Source organism: Syngnathus floridae, chromosome 2 (genome assembly GCF_059516105.1).
Source record: "Syngnathus floridae isolate MCC-2025c chromosome 2, RoL_Sflo_1.0, whole genome shotgun sequence".
Classification (NCBI taxonomy): Eukaryota; Metazoa; Chordata; class Actinopteri; order Syngnathiformes; family Syngnathidae; genus Syngnathus; species Syngnathus floridae.
This window is the reverse complement of record NC_142414.1, coordinates 19,267,772-19,280,566: the sequence shown is the minus strand read 5'-3', so window position 1 is coordinate 19,280,566 and position 12,795 is coordinate 19,267,772. Positions and strand designations below refer to the sequence as shown.

The window sequence follows — 12,795 nt, the reverse complement described above, 5'->3', positions numbered from 1 at the left end:
ATGTTGTCTTGTAAACGTAATGGCTCGTGCAATTTAATAAATGTCTTATTTTAGAAGAGCTGCTTGTATAAAGGTACTGTGTAATGAAAGTCATAAATGAGGTGCTGCGGAGTGTGTATATTTTAGTGTTGAGGAGATGTGTGGTGTCACTATACATTATTAATAGAGTACATGAGCAAAGGCGTTTGTAAAACAGGAATCCTGCTGAGGCGAGGCGATGCGAGGCCGCCAAGGTAATAATGTAAAGATGCTCATGCATTATCGACAGTAAAAAGAATCAATTGCGAATAAAACATGACAAGCAAACAGATTTCATAGGTTTTACATTCCTCACAAGTTCAATTTTCAGATTTTTAAGAAAACAGGTTCAAGCTCATAAACTTGACGTGATAAAGAAAAATTTAGATCAGTTTTGAATCCCACGCCTAAACATTTGTTAAAAACAGCTGTCAGACCTAAACCAACAAGAATTGTGTTCCCCAGTGTCGTCTCTCATGTTTAATCAAAATAAGACATTTACAAACATCTGCTTTTACTCTGGAAAACAATGACCGAACCATGAACTGAATCAGTTTCAAAACGTTTAGTGAGTAAAACATCAATCCCTCTTGTGATATTGCTTGATTGTTTCATTGCTGTTGTTTTAAATTGATTAACACCAACTAAAATAAAAAAATAAATGTGAGTAAAAAGCTATTGTAATGAATAAAATAGTGCGCCTTGATACAAAATAAAATGATATCAGTTTATTTGATTAATCGATGGAATAACCGATAGACAAGCCATTTATTTTCAACACCGCTTATCCTGTTCAGCGTCGCGGGACAGACAAAAAAATAAATTTGAAAATTATACAAGTAAGAATGAAGGTCAAGCTAAGCAACAAAAAAATTAACACCTTACTTTTAATGGCTTTGGTGTGATCACACGCCATTGTCCACGTCGGTATTCAGACACAAAAAGCAAGCTGAGACGTCCCAAAAGGGATCAACCTAAACGCACATGACACATCGCATGAGCCAACACCAGTGTGTCAGAGTGTGTGCATTCAAACATGATGTTTGTGTATTTTGGGTCCAGAGTATTTGCTTTCTTTATCGACGCATGCTCCCTGACTGAGGCGTTATCTGTCTGCAGCTGCACCACGCTAAACAAATATCCAATTCTGACCTTTGCTGTACACGACTGGAATATTCTAGAATAATATCTCAAGGCCCAATGAAAACCATGTTTCTCCAAATTTGGACAAATTTTCAGTTTTACACAAAGTACAATAAAAACAGACTTCTCGTTATGCTCCAAAATTGACAAAGGCACCGAAGCTCCAATAAAGATGATAGAAGCATTTATTTTAATTGGTTGGGACCAGGCTACACTTTCCAAGAGCCGTGCTTATGCAGTGGACACTTGCCGAACTATGACATCACACATGAGGGGGCTCACATAACACATTTTTAGAAATAGGCACCTAACAAAGGACTTCCTTGGTGGTATAATCTCACATGTGATGGGTGAGCAGTCAGTCCAGAGCCCAAACTAGTAGAACCAAAGCAGTTAAAAAGTCAAATTTAACACTTTTTTAACACCATCCCCAAAACTTATCAAAGCTACACTGGCTTGTGAAAAGCAGACTTGTTTGCCTGCGTGGCAGCGGGAGAGATGTTAGGAAAGCCTGAGGGTGAAGAGGGAAGCCATAAACCACAACCAGGAGCGAGGGAGTAGAGATCAGTGGAGGTCAGAAACAGTGAATGATATCCTGTGAAAGTGAAAGCGAAGGACGAAACAATACAGAGCTCCTGCTTTGAGTGAACAAGGAAGGAAGGAAGGAAGGGAGGAAGGAGGGAGGGAAGGAAGGAAGCCATGCAGTCATTATTCTCACTGCCTAACAAGCTACTTTAGCAGCAACAGCAGCAACTCCCAAAAGGCAGCATGTCGTGTTGGCTATTAACTGGGGCAAATTTACACAGCCTGGCATGTTTCCTCCGGCCAAAAGAAGGGGGGCGTGTTGGAAGGGAGGGCAAAGGTCACGTTGGCAAGAACATCAAGCGACTAAGTAGCGCTATTTTGATCTATGCAGGTATGGTACATTCCCGGATAGGATATGATCTAAATTAAGTTCCAGACATAATCTTTCAGGGACTTTAAGGGATTTTGATCAGAATTATGCCCAATTTTCAAGAATTGTGTACCCCGCTTAATATAGCGAGGCCTGTTATGTAACAGTTCCTGGTGGTGGCTTTTGGGAGAGCATGACGGGGTGGATCATGCCAGGGGGACCTGTCGGTCAAAATAATCCTTCCATTTTCTTCCACTGCTGTTTCGTTTTAAGTTCTCATCATGCACAGCTCGACCACTGCAAACACAGCGGGGAAACCAATTCTTCCGCTAAGCTCACAAAAAGCCCCCCTCAGATGAGTGGGTGGGTGTTACCCACAGTCATGTGACCGTGAAGTGATGTAATACGGGCGCAAACACTCTCCAGGCAAGCCTCGGCATGATCCATGCTAAAGTCAATTAGCCATCAATTCAATTAACTGCACGACGGGATGCATGTAAAGTCAATACCCCCTGCTCTTCTCCAATTGCTAGTTCGTAGCAGTGTGCATGGAAGTGACACAGAAAGAAGAAACCCGACTCTGGGTGTCAAAAACCAGTAAGACTTTCTAACAGTGCAATTTAAAGTTTGCATCAGTGAGGTTTTGATGTGTACAACAACATGATTACTAACTAAATGGATATGAAACCATAAAAAAGCTACAAAATGAAATTGTCCAATTGTCCATTCATCCATTTGCTACAGTGCTTGTCCTTATCAGGGTTATGCAACCCAAGCTGGCTTTGGGCAAGAGGTCAGGTACACCCTGGACTTGTCGCTTGCAAAACACATTTTCCGCCATTGGAAATTGTAACACTCAAGCTTATTAGCCTCCATTTCAGGCCATTGGAAGGTGCAAAGAAAGTCTCAACCTGCTGCCGGAGGGTCAGTACTTTGTCTAGATGTGTCTGTGGTCTTGTTTCATTTTCTTAAAGGGCAGCAACACAGCAAGACAATTTCTTGGAAATTACTTAAAAAAAAATCACAGTTTGTAGGAATTTACAGCGTAAGACTGTGGCTGTAAATTCCTCCAAACACAAACCCACTGACTTGAGTGACCCGAGGCTCAGCTCTGGGTCAAAGCTCAACCGGTAGCTCCTTGAATAACATACCAGACTTATCGTTATTGTGATTATGGCGTCAGGAGGAATGGAGCGAAGCATCCCGCATGACCCGCTCTGCCTAACTCCAAGACAGAGCTAAGGTGTTATCAAGCTATCTTCTTGCAACAACCACTTTAAGTCTGACATTGAGTATAGTCTGACGAAAACCAGGCGTTTTGAAGAAAGGAGGGATCACTTGAGGGTTCACAGCAGAATGCGGTCAAATTCTTAGTATTCCACAAGAGTAGAGGACATTTCTCTCAATAGTGTATTGTTTGTTATGAAATCAAATAACAGGAAGCAGGAAATATATTTTGTTCTAAGACCTAGTGCCCACAAGAGGACTTGAGGCCTGTCCCTTCTTATTCTCGATTTAGCCAAGTACACATTCCTTTAATTTCATCAGGGTTGATAAACCCCCGCAAAATCGAGTCTGCGGCTACTTAGTTGGTCCAATCTAGCCTCGGATGAGTCGCATTAGCAGCATGTGGTGAGGAAAGCGGGCACTTACCCATATAAGGAGCAAACATGGCCAGGAAGCACAAGTTGGCCAAACAGAGGATTTGAAATATGTTCTGATAAGTAAGAAAAAATCTTATTTTTAAGCTCAGTCTTCAGTTATCTTAACCCCCTCTGCCAAATTCTTTTTAGGACAGACACAAGGGTCGAGTACTCCCAGATATGGTGTTGCATAGTGACAACCGCGGTCACAAAAAAAAAAAAAATGCAAAATTGTAATAGCAGACTGGAAAATACTTTACTTTTAGCATAATTATTTCTGTAGATGTAATTAAATTAAAAAGTACTTCAACTGGATTTGACACTTGCCGCTGGCATCAAAATCATTTAGACACCCATTAATATGTACAGCTGGAGAACATTGTCAGTGTTGTTGCCACAGCAACCCTAACAACATTTATGAATCGGTACTATTGGTGGACCAGCCAGGAGCACCTGTCATGCTGCTAGCACTGGCTTCTTGTTCAGTTGTGTGCACTTATGCGAACTCCATCTTTAAAGTCATTATGTTCTAACACATTTAGCGTTCATTTACTTGCCCTTGTTGCCTTCTGACCAAGTACTTGTTAATAATAAATATGTGTTGATGACTGTCTACTTGTAATAATTACCCAAGTGGCTTCAAAATGGACCTCTTCCCCTTCTTGTCATCAGCTCCTCGAAATTTTCTAGTCCATGTTTACTGCTCATGTGAACAATACCTCATTCTGCTGCCTCTCTGCCGATATGGTTTTGCGTCTCTGTGTCAATTCCGCCTTGAATCTCAGCTACATGAACTCATGTTTTGAATTGGTTCGCTTTGCTTTTTAGCACAAAATCAAACTAAGTTGCTTAATGTGCTGCTTTTTCTTTTTTTTACTATTATTACAAAAGGACCTTAGTGATGGCAGCATGCCGACCTCAGTCTCAGAACTTGGGCTCACAGGAAAGGAGCCAGCTCTGATTTTCCACCATGTCCTGGCCAGAACGCCATCCTGTTCGGTGTCACACGGAACAGGCCTGGACGGCGTGCGCATTTACAGCCCAGCACTAATTCCAATGAGACACAGAGACCTGCGGTCCAGCTCATCTAGTCTTGTTTGATGAAAGCAAATCCTCTCATGTAATGTTCTGTTGTTTTTTTTTTTTAATTACTCAACAAAAACAAAGAAACCAAATTTGGTAAATAAAAACTAATAAGGGAATTTTTGATGTACTAACACACCTGGATGCAAACTAGACTTTTATATTCGAATAGATAGATTCTAAAAGCATTCAACAGTGACAGCCCAAATATTATTGAAAATAAAATTATTCTACTCTTCCTGCAGAAGCAACTCTCATTTAATTTTCCTAATAACAATTATCACCAAATAATCTTCAATACTGGAATTTTGTTTTGAATCGCCCGCCGGAATATCTACTTGTCACTAACGGCTGTCAGGGCAACACAGTGTCATCTGCCACAGTTGGACAAATATAACACAAATTGAAGTTTTGAGTGCTTAGCTTAAACCAAAGGAGGACATGTGAGGTTAGCGTAAAAGCTGACCGAGGTCTTTGGAAGCCATCGTGGGACCTCACAATCTATCAGATTCGCCGCTGTCAGCTGCAGTCTAATGCTTCACTGCTACACTTTGCAGCAACTATATAGTCTGTCAACTACATCACAGACTCTCCGAATAAGAGCTCCACTCTCATTTTCACAGGCCAGCAGCTCTCGGGTCGCTCCGCTGCCCGCTCTACAGACATAACACGACCATCCATATTCTTTAAGCCTGACGTCGGGGAGCTTCATGCGACTGTCTGCAGGCATTCTTCTGGTGCTACATCTTGATCTAGTGGACCTTGAAGAGAGACTTCTAGAAACCTTGTCACTGGCATAATTGCACACATAATAAGCGACTCTCGACGAGGGAAAATGTCAGCAGTCATTGTTGGAATTGCTCAGCTCTCGCTCCAGTTTGAAAGAGGATGGCCGGGAGAAATGAAGGACTTGAAGCATGGCTTGTGCCGAAGCATTTGATTTCATTTACTAGATCCACTAGTGCGGCATGTAACAATAAATTAGACAAAATGATATTTTTGAATATAACAAGAATGGAATAGCTGATATTAATGATGATAATAGCTGACACCAGGTTGCTAGTCTTTATAACGCAAACTAGTTGGGATTGAATTAACAGCAAGGCATTCTGTCTCAATAGTTTCATGACAACATTCTTTATCAATGAATCAATCATTTATGATGTCCATCCCAATAAAGTTACCAATTTAACAACAGTATCTCTATCTGTCGCTCCCTTCCTCCTTTCCTCTCCCTCCGGGTGTTACATTTGATCAAAGACTAATCTCTGCTAGTAAGATGATTAAAACTAGCATCTGTTTTATTGTTAAAGGAAGCAAAGCTGCCTGGGATGAGATCCCAAAAGTGATGGAGACAACAAGTAGGGGGAAAAAAAGAAGAAAAACGACATGTAAGAGTAAATGAAAGAAAGTTGCATGGTCTTGCTCAGCCAGCATCGAAAGACGGCAAAGTCGGGCAATCGGGATTCCGGCATGAAGGCTTGTTGTAATAACTTCTTTTTTCTCATTGAGACTGCACACTCCGACTACGACGACAATGATGATGATGATGAAGCAAGGCTTAAAAAACGATCATTCCGCCTGCCGTAAAATGAGCCACCTCTCCATTCAAGTGATGTAACTGCAATCTTTTGATGATAAGTACGTTGTGGTGGAGGAAATGATGAACAGTCAGCATAAACATGACATTGGCCAGCTCGAGCGTTTCCCTAAAACTGGGCAACTTTGTTGTGGTAGCGGAGGTGAAGGAGGGGGGGGGGGGCATATATTCACTCACTGAGCCAAACAAAACAGCCCCGCTGCTCCATTTAAAACCACATCAGCAGCAGCGTGCAAACATATAATCATACTCACGCAGAAAAAAAAGTGCAATAACAGGAAGGAGGGAAAATGATAAAAATCAACTGTTTGCCACCCTCGAGAAAATGTTGGGAGAAAAAAGGCCCCATTCAGCATTTCATCAGTAACACAAACAGGAGCAGCTGGGGCACACAAACATGCTGAAGTGGGCTAATTGGGACACTTGGAGGCTGGTTCACTTTGGGTGGGTGTCAGCAAGAGAGTTTAGACCCTCCAGATCACTCTTCAACAAACACACACACACAAAATAACGCCTTTCCAGACAGCGTGACCATTGCATCGGGTTTGTCCTTTCTTCTCCTAGTTCCTTTCCACATAGTAGAAGACCAAAAATGTGGTTCTATTATTATTTGGTTACATTTTCTTTGCAAGGGAGGGGGCAGGAACAAATTTCGATAATGTGTAGACAACCTCAAAATTAAACGCTACTACCAGCTAACCAATTCCTTCATAATCAAATGATGATTGTATATAATTGTGTTTGTCTGTTGCTATAGTAACACCAGACACAATAAACTGCACCAATGATGAACAAACAAAAAGCACACCAAAAACGTTACTAATCAGTGGCGAGCTACAGGGATTTCTGCTTGCACTAATGTTATTTATTTTGTCGATGGTCGCTGCTGAAAAGCATGCACGATCTATCGTAATTATGACGACTTTTCATACACATAGTAACAGGAATCTCATCACCCTCAATATACTGTCAACAATGATGATCTACTGTAAATGGACAATGGAAATCTTTTTTCGCCTGAGATTGATCAAAACACAGACAATACAATCGCCCTTATTGTGTTGAGAAATCAATTGTTTTGGATAAAGAGTAGATAATTCATCATAAAAGACAACATTTATATTGCAACATAATAATAACAACTGAGTTAACAAAATCTCTTTGTCTCTATCCTCTATAATGTTATCTTCAGTGTGTTTGCGTTTCAGTGTCTATTTCAGCCAGCATAGGAAAATTGTTACACAATCACAACAAAATATGTTTACATATGTAAAATAAAGAATAGCTGCTCAAAAAGGGCTTTGTCTGAAGCACATCTAATGCATGCTGAGTGCTTGCTCTCTGTCACTTCAGTTTTGGGAACAGAAACCTTGCAAAAAAAAAAAAAAAAAAGTAATTTCTTGTACATTATAAACAGACCACCCAGGTTTTATTTATCTATTTGACAGGAGTGCTTTTCCTACACGGTTTCCTTGTGGAGTTCTCTAGATTCCCTGTAATATGTCATTTAATATCTGGTTTTGGTTGTGCTAATAAAAACGGAATCAAATGAAATGGAATTAATTAATTAATCCAACAAATTCAATCGAGATCTGCCATGTTTCAGCTCTCTTTCAAAGCCAAGTAGTGTTTTGAACAAGTTTCCGCCACATGATTGTGAGAGCCACTGTGCCTTTATGTTCCCTTCCAGTTTCCCCTCCGCTTCCTGTCTGACTCAGTGTTGCATTCCCAGACCACCCTTTTCTTTTTCCTCCTGTGCTTTAATGCTAGATTGGAGCACGTCAGCAGTGATGCCAGGTCATCTATTGTGTGATTATTTTCAGTTTGGCAATCAGACTAAAATTACTCGTCCAAGTCACTGTGCGTTACTACGTATGTATTTTGGTTAAGATACTTTCTTTTTTCTTTTGGGGACGACATCACGTACGCATCGTCATGTTTTCAAAATTAGGACAAGTCACATGTACAAACAAAGCAGCTAGTGATATCAACAATGGAGGGAGTGACATCAACAATGCAGGGACGAGAGAGAGATGAGCGGTTTCAAGATGGAAATGCAGTCGGTATTTGGAGGATGTATTATCTAAATATGAAAATATTAAGCTTTGCTGTACAATCAAGCTCCAGAAATGTTAAATTTGAAGAAATATTTGGAGTCGCAGAGAAAAAAAAAAAAATCCCAAAAGTTTGTTGTCAGTTATGTAATCATGCTCGCGTTCTTCTTTTGGCTCCATCGGGAACATTTGTGAGCATTAATATTCAACATCCATATTCAAGAAGTTGACTTGGGATGGAAAGGGAGCCGTCATCATGTGAATAATTGTCAAGCAATAGATGACACTTGTTGGCCTACATTCATCGTGATGAGTTGTGACTCAAATCATAGCACCGACTAGAGTAAGTTAATGATTTTCCACGCAACTCCCGCCGCCGCTGTCGTGCTTAGTGCATTTAGGCGATCCCTCGCTGCTGCTTCACCAAGCATACTCAACACTTTGCTTTCAACAACGAGGGGTCACTTGGAAATAAAGAGTAGTGGAACAAAAGCTAGCCCTACAAAAGACTCGTGCGGCTAATATTTATCTGGCACGAATAAATAACTTGAGTACGTCTCACTGTAATCGCAACAGACATATTGGTCATCGCAGAGATTGTTTTAAAGCTGAGGAAAATGTTATTTGCTATTCCGCGTTAGTGTACGTCAATTACAAAGCTGGAAGCTGGAAGATCAACCACAGAGTCTGAAGAAAATCAGGTAGCAAATGCATCTTGGGCTGGATTTAAATGGCAGGTTCAAGTGACCAATTTACAATTCAATGCCAATTTTTATTTTTGTACTTTCCAATCACAACCATGGCTGTAACAACAACACTGTGCTGGCTAACAGCTCAGCCTCTTGAATGTGCAGTCACTTAAAATCACACAAATCGTAATCCTAGTCATACATTCCTATGGAAAACAATAGTTGTCCCGGGAGAGGATACATTAAAGTGGTCAAGATTAATCACTTGAGGTCTAGACTTCCTCTGATTCCGTACTCTTATTGTACACCATGACTGGATCTACACTTTGAGGTTACGTTTGGACAGCAGCCGTTTTGCTTCAGTCAAGTTTTCAAGGAAAGGGACAGCACATTTGGCCATGGTTGGTCAATGTCTATGTTTCTCTTTTCTATTAAAAAGCTAAAAAAAATCATAATAATAGGAGGAGCCATTGAATGGAGCACACATCCAATTGACCAGCAATTAGTCTAATAAATTCTCTATGAAATAATGTGGCTTGTGCCACTGACCTGAGCACACGGCCATTCCTTGATGCTGTCGCCATAGTAACCATAACCGGCGCGGGCATCCTCATCAGTATTGATCTAAACAGCCCTATGTTGCTTTCCATATGCACAAACAACACGTCTATAAAAGACACATGTGTCACGCAGTCAAACAAATCTAAATTCAAATGAACGCAATTGCACGCAGCGATGCATAAGTCACACATACACACACACACACACACACACACACAAGCACACACGTACGCACACAGTCATCTGTTCCTGACAGCTGCCCCTTGGCATCTAATGCCACAACCCCCCTCAGCCTCACCCCTCCCCTTTCTCTTTTTGTTGCTCAATTCTTGTCAAGTTGCCACACACAAAACAAGCGCACCCTCTGACACCAACTAATTGATTATTGATGGTGCCGGGGCAGTAGTCACTTACATCAGAGCCCATGTGAAAAGTTACAAGAGACCAGGGCAGAGGAGGATGACATAAAACTGGCATCAGGACCTAATTATCTTTATTTGTTGTAATTGTTTTGGATGCTATTATGGAACCGCAGACTCACAAATTGTTCCTTTCAGAGCGTTGCCTCATTTTGCGATGGAATTTAATCCAGCCCATGACCAAGAAGATCAGACGAAGAGTGGGGACAGGATCAAAAGCCTTAAACAGGCAATCCACAAGGAAAAACTTTGGAAGCATATCACGAGGGCAGCTCCTTTAACATCTTAATAAACGCTGCCTATGCCTCCTCCACCACTCACTCGGGGGACTGAAGGCGTCAACAAAACATTTAACTGGGAACAGTATTTGCACCGTGAAAGTGTTAAGGGCTTCCCAACGGAGGTGCTGAAAACAAGCTTCTGATAACTTCCTTTATCCTTTTCCCTTTCACTTCCTTTTACACCGTCCATTTTCCCATCTGTTGGGCTTAGCAATTGGACCGAAATGTTTTGTTTCACCAAGCTGGTGAGCCTTTAGGACAACAAGAGTGATCCGAGTGGGTTTTTCTTTAGCCCAATCAAAGGATAATAGAAGTTGGACTGGTCTAGAAATGAAGAGAGATGTCATTCTGTCTTCCGATGAGGCATTTATGACAGTTTGAGGGTGCGGGCAGGTCAGGATGTTAGATCGTCATCTAACACTGCATCCTCCAAAAACATAAATTTTTGTAATTGGGTTCCCATTTGATCATGACAAAAATGATACTAGGACATCGCAGACAAAACATCCTGGTTTCAACTATATTCCACGTGATCAACTCTGCCAACAACGCCGGCCTCACATTTTACGCCGGACTCCGGCCTAACGAGGCAAAGGTTTCGGACAAACGAGCACATGGCGAGGCTGCGAGCGAGAGCGGGAACGGAGCATTCCGTTGTGACAGCTGGATAGTGGATCGGGGTAAAATCCACAAAGTGAGGGAGGGGGGTGCAATTGCATGAAAACAAACCCCGCAGACTATTTGTACGCCGGCTGAAGCAGAAAGTGAAGACAGAAACTGAATCTGAGGCCGGAGTGAGTCAGTCAGTGGTACTACAAAAGCGCCATTATCTTACATGTGCGTGTGCTGGAAAAGACAGTTGGGGTAGAGTGGGGTTGCAATTGAAGGGGGGGGTGGGGGGTACATAGCCATGGATGCGTTTGCAGTATTCATTCATTAAGATATAGGTCAAGGATTCTGCCTCCATGCGCAGCCACTTGTCAAAATCTCTCAAGCTACACAGCAGTGAGTCTGGCTGCCTTGAGGGGGCGGGGGAGCGTTGTGGTGGTGGTGGGGGGGGTCAAAGTACGGTCGGGGTGGGGGGAGCTTGTGCTGGGGCTTGACACGGCACACAGAGGAGCAGCAACGACTCACTCGGCAGCAGATATGCTATGATCATAATTAACTAAAGATAATGAACTTGGTGTATGGGGATCATTGGCTGACCTTTAACATCCAGCCAATGGGACACGATTCTGATGATGCTGATGAGAACTGCATATGGGCATGCATGCCGGCTGTACAACAACGATAAAGGCATTCTGTTCTATTCCGCTATTGTAACAGACTATAGCAATATTAAAAACGACACTGTTGGCTTTTTAATTCACATTTGACTCCTACTGCAGCCCGTTTAGGCAGCGCAAATGTTGGACCCGACAGTTTCGCCCTCTGCTGGTAAAGAAAGGCTTTAGTTATGCCACGATTGCTTCAAGACCAAGAGACTGCATAACCTTCTCAATCAAATTCCACTTGATGTTTCAAATAACCTAACATGCCATGTGGATAACGGAAGAAAGCTAGAATACCCTAAAGAACCCATGCAAGCTCAGGGGGAGATTCGAAATTCAGATCCAAAATTTCCTGACTGTGAGGCACGTGTGCAAATCAACACGGTGCCGCCTGAATACAGTAGAGTCAACAATTATTTTCCTTTGAGTTTGCCGCCACAGGAATGAGTCAAATGAGGTAGTATTCCTAAACAAAACACATCCATCACTCCAAAATTAGATTCCATGAGAATTAAACAGAGCTTTAACAGCAAAGGTTTCCTATTTAAAGTTAGTGGAAATAAGCCAATAAAGTCATACTTCTTGAAATATCACCCACAGCGTTGCCAGAGAGATGTGTAAAACAGTAACAGCTTGCGTCGTTGTGTGTTTTTCCGAATAAGAGTGATAATAAGCTTGAAGCAAATGAGCTTGTGATAATCAGACCAATGCTTCGAGCTGGTTTGTTCTCTTAAACGCAGCCATTTGCACCCCGACGGCGGCTGTGTCCAACGCACATACACAGACACGCACACACACAACTGCTGCTGCACCATGAGACGGGTATTAAAATAATGATGATGATGTGCCGGCTTTATACCCGAGCGTTAAAAAAAACTAGAGTGCGTTCACAAAGACGGACCGAGGTTTGATTGCAAGGGCAGAAGGATTAATATGCTCGCCATCCGCCCAAGCAGATGTACATTATTTTCATGTAAATGCGATGCACTTTTCAAGGGAAAACGAGTTTTGTTTTCTTTGGAAGCGTTGCAGCGAGAAGATTTGTGGGCACCGCCGCTGAATAGGACAGATGAGGCTTGAGGTCATTGTGGATGGGTTTGGTCAGAAGTCAGCAGCAAAAGAAAATGATACAAACTAA

The 12,795-nt window shown here is 41.9% G+C and overlaps 1 protein-coding gene across 3 annotated transcripts in view; it reads right to left on the bottom strand.

Moving 5' to 3' along the window:
* Positions 1 to 12,795, bottom strand: part of plxna2 (plexin A2) — a 223,704-nt gene that overhangs the window by 126,348 nt on the left and 84,561 nt on the right. The window contains exon 1 of one of the 3 annotated variants that reach the window (XM_088368792.1): positions 904 to 1,035. The exons of the other annotated variants lie outside the window; for them this stretch is intronic. The gene's annotated coding sequence lies outside the window, so the exon portion shown is untranslated. Of the gene's footprint in view, positions 1 to 903; positions 1,036 to 12,795 lie in introns of those variants that run through there. 3 annotated transcript variants of the gene reach the window in all.